The sequence below is a fragment of the Diabrotica undecimpunctata genome, chromosome 10 (assembly GCF_040954645.1).
Source record: "Diabrotica undecimpunctata isolate CICGRU chromosome 10, icDiaUnde3, whole genome shotgun sequence".
NCBI lineage: Eukaryota > Metazoa > Arthropoda > Insecta > Coleoptera > Chrysomelidae > Diabrotica > Diabrotica undecimpunctata.
The window spans coordinates 31,463,368-31,477,401 of record NC_092812.1 but is presented as its reverse complement, the minus strand read 5'-3'; positions in this window follow the sequence as shown (position 1 = coordinate 31,477,401).

Here is a 14,034-nt window from a genome sequence, read left to right as displayed (position 1 = left end):
TTAATTTTTAACCCAACTATCTACAAATTATTTCGACTTATGACGTTCTTAAAAAAATAAATCCAGTTGAAATTATTTTAGATTAAAAATGTCTTAAGGATTTAGGGGTAGACTCTATATGCTAAAGTTGACTTCTGTCAAAAACAATGAAGTGTATTATGGAACGTCAAAGAATTTTCAAATGAAGACAAGTATTCACAATTCATTAGCTTGTTCGCAGTAAAGCCGCATTTACACGATGACAATTGGCGAGGCAATTGTCATTGGACAATTGTCATCACGTGGTTGCGGATTGTCAGATGCCAGTCCAGTTGAACGAGAAGATGTTTATAGGGAAGAATTTTGGACCAATTGTGAGGGCAGTTGGCAAGTTCATGCCAGTCAGTTGTCTTCTGACAATTGTCTCGCCAATTGCCATCGTGTAAACGCGGCTTTAATGTTAAAGTTTTACGCTATTTTTAAAATTCATCGATTTTTAAATTCCCATTCCTAAAAAATATCACATTTTGACATATGATGGTTTTATTTCAAGATAGCAATGTTACTTAAAGTCGCGTTTACACGATGACAATTGGCAAGACAATTGTCATTGGATAATTATTGTCATCACGTGGTTGCGGATTGTCGGATGTCAGTCCAGTTGAACGAGAAAATGTTTATACGGGGCCAACTATTGCCATGGCAGTAGACAGTTAAAACATGGCCGACTGCTCGTTATCTGTTGTGTCCGGTGAGGGAACAGGCAAAAAACAAGGCAGTACTACTGGCCTACACCGTTTACACGGCACCAATTGTCGCGACAATTGAGATTTCGAGTGGTGATGGGCTCACTGGGCGCAGCTCATTGTCCTCAGTCTACTCCCGGAGACAACTGAATTTTGGGCCAATTGTGAGAGCAGTTGGAAAAGCAATTGGCCTGAAGTGTTTAGACGAAGACAATAATTTCATGCCAGTTAGTTGTCTTCTGACAATTGTATCGCCAATTGTCATCGTGTAAACGCGGCTTAATTTGCAGGTAAGGATTTTGTTGCCGAATTGAGAGTACAATAATGAAATAAGATTATTATTTATTTTTTAAAAGAAGCTTATACAATGCTTATTCTAAATACTTCGTGATTGCTTACTATTATCTGTGAATGGTTTAAGTACTTAATTTACCGTGGGTAGTGTACATTCATGGAACACTTCCAAATGTGCTTTTTATAAGTATATCGACAGGTTTATTAACAATCTTTAACCAACCACTAAATCGACGACAATTCTGTAACTTCTGTAGAAAAAATTGGACAAATTAAAATAAAATATAGTATCTCTACAAATATGTAATTAAAAAAGATCAGTATGTCCCTAAAAAATTAAGGCATCGCAATACAAACAAAATATTTATTCGGTTTGAACGATTTCTTATTTGAACAAGTTTTCTTTGATACAATATTGTTATAATTTATAGACAGTGGTGTAAAATGATTTCTTTCTGACATTTCTTCCAAATTTCGGTAAACATTACCAAAGGTAATATGGCACCAGTTCAATGATTTGGTTTCAAAAAGATTTGGATAATGTGATGGACGAAATTACCAAACATTAGCTATGACATCCCATATTTCTTGATAAGTTTTCTATTCCAGAAAGTTCGAGAAATTATTTTTATCAAAATTTTTAAAACTCTCTAAAAATTTACTGCTTTAGGTATCTTTTATAATTCAAGAGATATACAACTGTATTTCTTCATTATGGCTTTAAAAAAGCATGACAGCCCTTTGTAGGTCTTAGCTTGTTCTATAATTTTCCGCCATTCCGATATATTCCTTACTTTTTTCCGGTTGGTAATGTTTAGAGTTTTCAAATTTTTTTTCACTTTATTTGGGTATTTCCTTCGACCTTCTTCCTTTTTTGGGCTGAAGAGCTAATAACGCTATCCTATAAAAATCAGCTATTTACGAGTCTTGATTAATATCCAAGAAAAAACAAAAAATATTCACTGACAGGAGTAGCGACATAAGTAAAAACTGTTCCACTAGACAGCTCTAGAAATTATGTTTACTTTTTAAAAAATATGAAATTTCGCTAAATCTGAAAATAAATTTAAAATGATTGTAATTCGATTCCCTCTTATATTGTTTATTTAATTTCCTTTTTATTTATTTACTTAAATTTATTTAATACAATCAATAGAGATTTTATATAATATGTACCTCTTTTGGGTATAAATTCATCACCATTACAAATAAGTAAATCAGAGATGGAAGAAATAACCAAATCCCTGAAAAATGGAAAATCCCCTGGTCCTGGTGACATCCCTGCAGAATTAGTGAAAGCCGGTACAGACAAACTCCGGGAACAGTTAAGAAAACTCTTTCAAGACTGCTTGAATGGAGCCGAATTACCAAAAGAGTGGAAATTATCTATTATGTCCACTATCCACAAAAAGGGCAGCAAGGATCAGTGTGAAAATTACAGAGGAATTGCGGTAAACAGCACAATAAGTAGGATGTATGGGAAACTTATTAAGAACAAAATAGAAAATGACTATAGAGATTACGAAGCAGAGGAAAAAGCTGGTTTTAGAGCTGGGCGATCCACAGTAGACCACCTGTACTCTATTACGCAAGTTAAAAAAAAAAAAAAAAAAAAAAAAAAACAGCCGTCAATAAAGAAGTTCACCTGATGTACGTAGACTTACAAAAAGCATATGACAGTGTACTCCTAAGTAAACTATGGTCAACCCTACAGCAAACCAACATTAAGCATGGTATAATGGAACGACTGTAAAAATTAAAACTGGATCAAGGATATCTGAAGGATTTAAGGTCACGAAAGGACTAAAGCAGGGTTGCTGTATTTCGCCTACCCTTTTCAAAATTTATCTGAAACAAGCACTCAAGCTGTGGAAAAGAAAATGTAATGGCATGGGAATTCCTCTCAATGACGAGACTACACTGTACACCTTATGTTTCGCTGATGACCAAATACTGATTGCTCAGGATCATGACGACTTGAGTTACATGACTCGGAAGCTAATAGAAGAATATAACAAATGGGGTCTCGAAGTCAACATTAAGAAAACTGAAGCCATGTGTATTGGAGGGACAAAACAGTCCATTATATTAGACGATGGGGTAGAAATTAGAAACTGTGATGAATACAAGTACCTGGGTATGAAGATAACTAAAGATGGAACACTCGATGCTGCTATAAAAGACAGAAACATACAGGGTAGAAAAGCCATATCCATGATGAACGGAATTCTGTGGGACCAAACAATATCTAAAGCGAACAAACAACTCATATACAACACCATACTTAAAAGTGTAATCACATATGGCAGCGAAGTTTGGCAAATGAAACAAAGAACAGAGAAACTGTTACTAGCAACAGAAATGGACTTCTGGAGAAGAGCAGCAGGAAAATCAAGAAGAGATCGGATACCAAATGAGAGAATACGTGAAATGATGGGAGTCAAGCATATAATAGTTGATGACATAAAAACAAAACAGTTAATATGGTACGGCCATGTACAGAGAATGCCAGATGACAGGATTCCAAAACAGATTTTGACGTGGACACCACAAGGGAGAAGGAAAAGAGGAAGGCCGAGAAAAAGCTGGAGAGAGGGAATTGAAAAAGAACTAGAGGAAAGAGAAATCCCTCCAGGCCTATGGCTGAATAGAGAAGAATGGCGGTTAGGATTCGGAAGGCGTCGGAGAACGCTGTAAACCGATAGTAGTAGTAGTGTACCTCTTTTGAATTATTCATAATTTAATCATTTTAAAGTTATGTTGAAAATACGTTTTAATAATTCATGAAACATAAAAACGGGTAATAAATAATCATTTTTATCATTTGTAGCAATTATAAAATAGATTATAATCAACGTTGTTACAAATTTAATTGCTTGAAAAAATAAAGTGTGATTTAAAAGAGCATTTGAACACAGTATTTTTAAATGTATATGACTCGTTTTTAATAAATACCCTATTAGTGCTATTCGGAGTATACTATCTAAGTATTCAGCCATGACCAGAGTTATAGAAGGAACTATTTATAGACATTTTAAATAACGAAAGCAAGAAACTATAACAGAAGCACCGAAAATGTCAACAAGAAAAAATTTTTCGTTTCAAAATAAGACGACTACCTCGAAGATCTACGAAGACCTACGAAGACCTCTTCTCTTCCGGAGCTCCAAAAGCAACTTTTGAAGACTACAGGTATTGACATTTCAGTTTAAACAGTACAAGAGACTTCGTTCCCAAAATTTATTTAACAGGAGGCAGTTGAGGGTTCCCGAGTTATCCAGACAGAACAAAATTGATCGGCTGAATTGGTGTCTGGAACACCAGAACTAGACAAATGAAGATTGGCAAAATGTACTTTTTTCAGATGAAACCAGAATTGGCCTGAGATCAGATGACCGTCGAATTCGGGTTTTAAGAGGTCGAGGCAGACAAGCTAGACTGCAAACTGCTAGATCCGTTCCAAAATATAAAGGAGGAACTGTAATGTTTTGGGGAGGTATTATGATGGGAGAAAAAACACCTTTAGCTCGAAGGGATAATCCAGGTAATGTGGATCAGCTCATTCAAGCCGCTCTAGAAGAATGGGCAAACTTAACTCAAGAACAAGTTGACGATTTAATTAGAAGCATTCCCCGTCGGATTGAAGCTTGTATTAGTGCTAGAGGTGTTTTCATTTGTTCGTGTTTTTTGCGTTTTGGTTAATTTCAAGCATTTGTAGCATTTTTTGATTGTGTTTTTGATACTAATTAAACTGGTTTAGTATAAAATGTAGTTCATTTTCCATTAAAAAAAATTTATTAATACTTTACAAAATCGGAAATACTGGATGATTCCATATAAGTTTGGTTGTGTGTAGGTACATGGAATGACAAAAGCATGTGTCAGTCACATAAAACGTATAACATTCTTCAGGAAATTAACAGAATGGAGAAAATGTAGTAGGAGTAAGCAAGATATGGTGGCTTAACTCAAGATACCTTTCGACAAAAACCGGTACCTTATATTACTCGGAAAGCATTAATAACCAATATACCTAGACAAGGAGTAGCAATTATTGTCGATAAAGAAATCAACACAACAGTCGAGGATTTTGTCTCAATCTCAAAAATAGTGATACTGCCACAAATAAGGACATATCACACAAATATAAATTTGACCCAACTCTATGTGTCAAATATGGGTACAACAGAAGATAAACAGAAGTTGAATCATTCTGACAACATATTGAAGAGGCCCTTAACATAACAAAATTCCGAGAAATCACTGTAGTTATGGACGATTTCAATGTAAAAGTCGGCAGGGAAAGAGCTGGAACAATAGTGGGAGATCGGCGATAGGGAAATGTGATGGGAGAGATCGGCTATCATAATTCTGCTAAAAACAAAGTCTAGTAATCACAAACATGGCGTTGGCCAGCGAATAAGCTGAAAAAAGAGTTCAGGAATCAAATCGATTATATATTAATTAAAGAGAGATATTGTAATACCATTAAATATTACAACAGAAGCTTCTACTTTAATATAAAAGTCTTTTGATTACTGTTTATTTGGAGAAATACTATATTTTATATTTATACCCCTACAAAAAATACATAAATCACGTGTCTGGATAATTTTCCTTTTTTTTAATATGTTTATACATATTTATCTTAAGAACAGCAAATTTCAGTGTAAATGGTAATTAAAATGTACTAAATTCATTCGTGAAACTTAAAAAGAGCCCGAAGGAATTTTTAGTAATTGCAACACTGTTCGACATGAATTTTATTCAGAACGTTACGTCGCTTTACAAAGTCGTTGTTGAGGTCTATAACTGTATTGTGTTATAATAAAGTTCCGGGTTTTGAAATAAGTCTGTGTATTATATTTGTATGACATGCCTTTCCACAATGACTCCTACTTTTTCTAAATAGCAAACAAGTTTTAAAAAGTCATCCAATTTGGGGAAAAGTGGTAATATTATTACATTTAGCGTAGAACGTACGTCCTAAATATTTGCGAATGCTACAGTGTATTTTATAGGCCAGTCACGTAGAGACTAAACACATCTCAAAAACATTTTAACCAAACAGTTAAGAAAAGGAATCTTGAAAAGAATTTAACATAGTGTCTTTATTGTTTTTGAACAAAGCCTTTGTTTAGCAGTCAGGGCAGCTTGATAGAAAAGTTTTAACGCGATATCGCTACCAAAATAACCAAACATTTTCTTCTGGTAAACAAAAATTAGTTAACATAAAACAAACAATATATTTTAATTAAAATTAAATTAATTTGTGTTAAGTTAATATACGTTTTACTATAGCTGCTCCAACTTTAAACTAAAAATGATAGTATTATCATCTTAATCAACATTTATTTCATCACTTAACAACGATTTTTCCGATCTTTTTTGACAGATTTCTTCTATATCAATGCGCTTTATGCACGGTTTCTGTCTTACTTTTTTAATAGTGCTTATTGGGGCTCTTAGATAACTTTTAAACAATTATTTCTAAACTCTTACTGGATAGAAATTACATAGGATGTTGAGTATGTGCAATTGATTTCGGCGGTTATTAAACTAATTTGGTGTGGTTACAACATATTAGGTTCTTAGAGTATCGCATATTATCGCTGTTTGTAAATTATGTGGTTAATACTGGTTAAATTGGTGTACTGAAGTTACTCTAGCCATTTGTAAGCCAATAATTGTTATATTATTCATCAATCTTGCGAGTAGCGCATAATTATAGTTTTGGTAGCGTTGTTGATTGCTTTACTGGAGTTATCTTTGACTTAGTGCCAATTATGTAAATATTTACTTCTAAAATAAAGATTTTAAATTTGGTAATTTATTTAAACTTCATTTTAGACAATTTGATGTGTCCATAATTGCTGTATATTATATCTTTATTATAAATTCAATCCTTCCTGCTAAATCATAGAATTAAAGGGTAGTGAATATTGAAGGTCTTTTTTGGAATCTGAAAAACTTATATACGAAGTATAAAAAACCAAGTGACAGTGCCCTGCGTACAAAAGATTGATGTCGTAAGTAAATACAACTTAATATTATCATATTTATATTTGTATTTCAATATTTAAGTTAAATTGCCAATCCATACCAATATCAGAAAGTCATAATACAAATAGACCAACAAAAATCGAAAGAAATACCTATAAATCGTGGAGTAAGACAAGGATGTGTGCTTTCCCCTCTACTTTTTAATATGTATTCAGAAGAATTGTTTAAAGAGGCATTAGAAGACGTAAATAAAGGTATATTTATTAACGAAGTACTTCTGAATAATCTTAGATACGCAGATGACACAATACTCCTTGCAAACAGCAGAGAAGGACTACAGATCTTGGTTGATCGCATTACCCAATACTACGAAAGGTATGGAATGGCACTGAATACAAATAAAACAAAAATCATGGTGGTAAGCAAGAACAAGATGAAGGAAGACACTGTTTATGCTAAAGGAAAACTTTTAGGCAGGGTGCACAGATATCAGTACTTAGGTTGCGAACTAAATGAAGAATAAGATAAAAGTATGGAAATAAAACGGCGTATTGAGATAGCTAAAGTGCTTTTAATAAGATGAAAGCATAATTATGCAATGGAAAACTCAACATCGAAATTAGAACTAGAGTACTGAGATGCTACGTGTTCTCTGTCCTGTCGTATGGAGTTGAGGCCTGGACAATTACAGAAGCGATAGAGAAAAAAATCTTGAATTGTGGTGTTATCAAAGAATGTGGAAAATGTCTTGGACAGAACACATATCAAATCTGAAAACGCTACGAAGAATGAAAAAAGATAAAGAAATACTCAACACTATAAAGAAAATAAAAATGAGCTACTTTGATCACATACTAAGAAACGAGAAATACGAATTGATGCGGCTGATCATACAAGGGAAGGTGGAAGGCAAAAGAAGACCGGGGACAAGACGCACGTCCTGGCTGAAGAATCTGAGACAATTGAGTGGGAAAACGTCAATAGAACTTTTCAGAACGGCTGCAGAAAGAGTCAAATGGGCCATGATGATCGCCAATGTCCTTAGGGATGATGCAAGTTAAGAAAAAGAAGTTAAATTACTACAAACTTCACATCGATGAACCGGTCTACAACAGTAGGCTGTGAAATAGGACCATCTTCAATCTGATTTAAAATCTCTTAAATAAAACTTGTCAGCCTTAATCGAACTACCACAAAATGTATCATATTTAAAAGCAGTTAGTCAACAACAAGGTATTCTTATTCTTGAATACTATAGAGGATTGTACACTTAATAACTATCTCGAACGATTGAGTCAGAATATAGATCTGACATATATAATCTTCGAATTCCGCATAACAAACAGTAGAATATGCATATATCTTTTATCTAAAAATTAAGTAGATACATTCATAGTGGAAATAAGTAATATAAACGTACATGAAAGTATTATAGAAGCAAGAACATTAATAACTCCATCACTGCTCTTAATTATATCTAATGTATGTGCAAGCATACCTTTTAACATTCTTCTTCTTCTTATTCGTCTCGCCATTCACTTCCACATCTGAACATAAGCCTCTTCAAGTCTTCCTTTCCATTGTTTTTTATTGTACGCTACTTGTAGCCAATTTTTCCCGGCAGTCCTTTTCAGATCATCTGTCCATCTCATAGGAGGTCTGCCTCTGGGTCTTTTGTGTTGGTATGGTCTCCAGGTTAAAATTGATCTGTGCCATTTGTTTAGATCGCTCCTAGCTACATGTCCAGCGTATTCCCATTTCAACTTTACTGATTTTTGCACCACATCGGTGACTTTGGTTTTCTGTCTTATCCATGTGTTTGTTTTCTTGTCCTTAAGTGATATACCTAGCATTGCTCCTTTCATCGCGTGTTGAGTGACTCTAAGTATATTCATATTCTTTTTTGTGATTGTCCATGTTTATGCCGCATAAGTTAATATCGGAATAATGCATGCATCAAAAACTTTAGATCTAAGATGTAATTGAATTTGTTGATTTCTGAGTATATAGTTCAGTTTACCGAATGCTGCCCAAGCTAACTTTCTTCTTCTTTTTATTTCTTCAGTTTGAATTTCCCTATTTAGTATTATTTTTTGTCCTAAGTATATATATTCTTCAACTTTTTCTATAACTTTATCGTTTATTATTGTCACGGTGTCTTCGGAGTGCATGACTTTTGTTTTGTTTAAATTCATTTTCAGTCCTATTTTAGAAGATTCGGTATGTAGTTCTAAAAGCATGGTTTGCGTTTCTTGTAGGTCAGTAGCTATCAGGATTATGTCATCTGCAAATGGTAGATTACTGAGGTAGCGGCCATTGATGTTTATTCCCTTATATTTCCAATTTAGGTTTTTAAAAACGTCCTCCAAAACTAAGGTGAACAGTTTGGGTGATTAAGTATCTACCTGTTTGACTCCCCTGTTTAATGGTACAGGGTTCGTGTGTTCATTTTCATTTAGGTAGTATGTAGCTGTAGCTTGGTTCATAGTTTCTTTTATTAAGTTAATATATCTGCTGTCTATTCTACAATTTTGCATTGCGTTTATTACGGCCGTGTGTTCTATGGTATCGAAAGCTTTTTCGTAGTCTACAAACGCTAGGAAAACTGGAAACTTGTATTCGTTACATTTTTCTATTAATATTTTTGTGGTTAACAGGTGATCGGAAGTTGAATAGCCTTTTCTAAAACCTGCCTGTTCATATGGTTGGTATTCGTCTAATTTCCTTGTTAGTCGAGTAGTTATGACTTTGGTGAGTATTTTAAACAGGTGTGACAGTAGGCTGATGGGTCTGTAGTTTTCCAATTTTCGACTATCACCTTTCTTGTATAATAAGATTACTTTAGAGTTGTTCCAGCTCTTAGGGACTTTGCCCTGATGTAAACAACTGTCCACAAGCTTAGTTACAATTGCAATTAGTTTCTTACCTCCTTCTAATATCATATCTGTGGTAATATTATCTTCTCCTGCAGCTTTATTTCTCTTCATATTTTCCAATGCTGTAGTTACCTCTGAAATTGTTACTTTTGGCATTATTTCTGATCCAACATTTTTTATTAATTTCCATGCTGGTCTCATCTTATCATCTTGTTGATGTGTTCTGTAAAGTTCTGTGTAAAATTCTTCTATTCGTGTCAGTATGTTTTCTCTAGTTGTGATTTCATTTTCGTCTTTTCCCATTAATGATATCATCTGACGTCGTCCTAGTGTCGGTCTGAGGCATTTCATACTCTTATTTTTTTCAATAGTTGTTGTTATTAATTTTTCGTTTTTTTTTTCTTTTTTGTTGTCTGATTCCTTTTCTAATCTGCCTATTAAGTTCTCTATATTCGTCGGTTCCCCTTTTGTTAGATTTATTTAAGATCTTCCTTCTTTTTATTTGTTGTAATATTTCTTTGTCTAATTCATTGTATGTTGTTTTTGGTTTTTTCAGTTGCAGAAGGCTTTTATTCACTGTTTCGGTAAAAAGGTTATTCAAATCATCAATATCATTGGAGTTTATCTGCTGCATGCTAACTTGATTTAATGCATGCGCTATCTTTTTATTAAATTCACTATTTTTGATTTCTTCAGATGTCCATTTGTATCTTTTTTCATATATTCTTTTTCTTTCTAGTTTTTTGTTAATTATTAGCACCTTCTAACCTCTAACCTTCTAAACTCTTAAGTATTATTACCTTCTAACATAATCAAAGACAAATTAAAAACTAGGTTTAAATCGTGTTATAGAAACCTCATTCTTACACATAGGAGCTACTTATCTAGCTTTTAGTCACATACTGTTTTCAAAGACACATTTTTATATCAGCAATGCTAGAAAATATTGTACTACCTGAATCCTTTCTTATCGAGATCGAGTAAACATTGTACCGAAAATTTATAGCCCAAAACACCATATGTTTTAAATGTAAATTAACCAAACACCAGGCAGCTAATTGTTTAAATATTTGACCTTCTAACTCTCACAATAATACAGCTTAAACAGTGATGACACAAAATCTACCAATAGATAATACTCAACAAGATAATTGACAAAATACACTCACAATTACAAATACTACTTTTCACATAGTACTAATATAACTACTATTTCAAATCTTTCACACCTAGTACTATTTCTCAAACAAGACTACAACAGTAGTAATTACATATTTACCAACAAACCCAATTTAACAAATTTTACTACAAAATACACCTATACTTTTAACTATTTCCTCAGTTCAACTCTTACCCTCAAATAAAAATACGCTTATGGATACTCAGAAACTTTAACCAATTTCTACCAAAGTAGCAGAAAAAAAAGAGACAACTTTGTTAATCCTAAGCTTTAACTAAAGAAAAAACTAACCAAAAATTTTACAACGGAGATAATAAGTCTCCAAACATTACTAGAACCAGTAAGAGAAAATGTAAAAAACGAAATGCAATTGGTATTAAACTTTGATCAAGTAGTGGATAAAATATACAAGGATCAATAAACAGCATAACAAAATTGTACTCAGAAGGCTCTTATATACTTCTAGAGTTTCTAACGAGATTACGTCCATATTACACTTATACAACAAGAAGAACTAAAAGCACCAAACTAGCATGAAAACTTATTAAATACTTAAATATGCGCCTAGCAGGGAGATTATCATTGTTGGAAAAAAACTTCGAATTATATATCAATTCCTCTCAACAATAATTACATTCACTTTTCTACTTCAATGGTACGTAAATTGGATTTATACTCATTTTTAAAACCTAAGCAGGTTATTTCTAAAACACACCCAATTGTTATCTACCTACAGGAAACAAATTTCAAAAATGCAAACGTTCGTAATTATTCATGTTTCTACAACAACAGATTAAACCAAAATAATACCAGTGGAGGTGTAGCAATTTACGTGGAAGAAAAACTCATGAGCATGCAGTTGCCAGTGACTATAAACAATATTGAATTATTAACTTATAGACTTATATATGTAATTTGTATATCTTACCAAATTAACCTATATCCTAAAAAGCTTTAACAGCTATTTTGAGACAAATTCCTTTACCTATAATTGTTGCTGGAGGCGTCAACTGCCAAATCCGATGTGGGGTTCCGTAAAACAACCCGAAAGGACGAATTTTAGAAGAAATTATAACGTATCAAAATCTTAATTTACTTAGCAATAAAAGGCCAACCAGATTCAACATGCAAACTGGCACAATATCGGCAATTGTAATTTCTCTGTATGAGCCAATTCTGTCCACCACGTTACCATGGAACGTTTTACCAGAACCATAAATATTGAGCTGTCTATTTTAAAGTGAAATATTAAAAAAATTGATTGGATAAATTTTATTAAAAAAATAGAACAAAATATTAACCAAATCAACTTCATATCATTAAACGACATTGATAACTTTTTTAATACATCTTTAGAAACTACCACAGCAGTCGCCGCCGAGACCATGTAGGTAATACAAAAATTCCCAAAATGCATAAACTTCTTCCGTGGTGAACACCTATATGAAGCTAAGTTACAAGAGTATATAAAAATGTTTCCAATAGACTAATACATCACAAAATAGAAGAAAACAATGGAATCAAATAAAATAAAAGCTGAGGGAACATATAATGTAAAAAAAGAGATAAAATAATCATGAAAAAACTCTCTCTAAATACTTCTACAACCATAAGTCATCATCATCATCACGTAGCGCTACAACCCTGGGTGGGTCTTGGCTGACTGTACAACTTTTTTCCAATTTGTTCGGTCTTCCATCAACCTAGGGTCAAATGGAATGTTCATTTTCCGGAGATCTGCTTGGATGTTTTCTCTCCATCGCATTCTGGGACGTCCGAGTGGTCTTTTGTTTGTGGGAATCTCCTCCCACACCAGTTTTACGTTAGTCTCTCGTTATGCAGTCTGTGCACGTGGTCTGCCCATCTTAGTCGCTGTGATTTAATTTCTTGGACAATATCGACGTGATTGTAACGTGCTTTTAATTCTATATTGGTTCTGATCTTATACTGGTTTGTGGTGATGTCATGGTGAGGTCCGAAAGTATTTTTCGTTCAAAGCGTCTGAGCTTTTCTTCGTTTTCTTTGGTCATGGTCCACGTTTCGCATCCATATGTTATTACAGGTCTGATGATGGATTTATAGATTTTTTGGACTTATACGATAAGTACAGTTTAGAAAAATTTAAGGAAAATCTCTGGAAAACTGCAAATCTCTGCATTTCAGAAAACTGAAAATCTACTGCATTCTTTCAAGACATTTTATAGAATAGAAAGAAAATACCACTATCAGTAAGTCAGTGACGTATCGAGGATATATCATTTATGTTTTAAAATAACGTACATATCAGATTAGTGATTGATAATAATATTAAGAGTAAACCAAATGTTTATATGTACTAATGTACTAATACCAAATACTTACCATGTCGGGATAACATTATAAGCTTTCTTCTTGGGTTTTATTTTATAATTTAATATGGGATCGCTAATGAGAGCATTTATTTTATTATCATGATTGGGTGTGGTTGTATTTGTGAGGAAAAATCAAATACTCTCATTTTTCTGATGGGTAATTATAAGCTAAACTTGATTTTATATAATCAAACGAACTATCTTCCAATAAAGTCATCCCAGAAATGCAACGCAAAATATTGGCAATATCATTTTAAAGTCATCTACTTTAAAATGTATATTCTGTATCTAAATTGTCAATATGAATATGGGAAATATAATTAAAATATGAGAAGATTTTTTTGTTTTATTAAGTAACAAAAACAAAATTTGGTTAATTTTTATTTTGACAATGATTTCCAAAGAGCAAATAGAAATGTCAAAATAAGCATATTTTAAACTAAACGATGGTGGAACGATGAAGTGAAAAGAGAAATAAAAGAAAAGAAGAAATTATGGAAAGAATACATCCAAGACAAAACACAACAAAAATATGAAAATTATAAGAGACAAAGAACAAAAGTTAAAGAGATAGTTAAGAAAGAGAAAAAGAAAAGTTGGGAAAA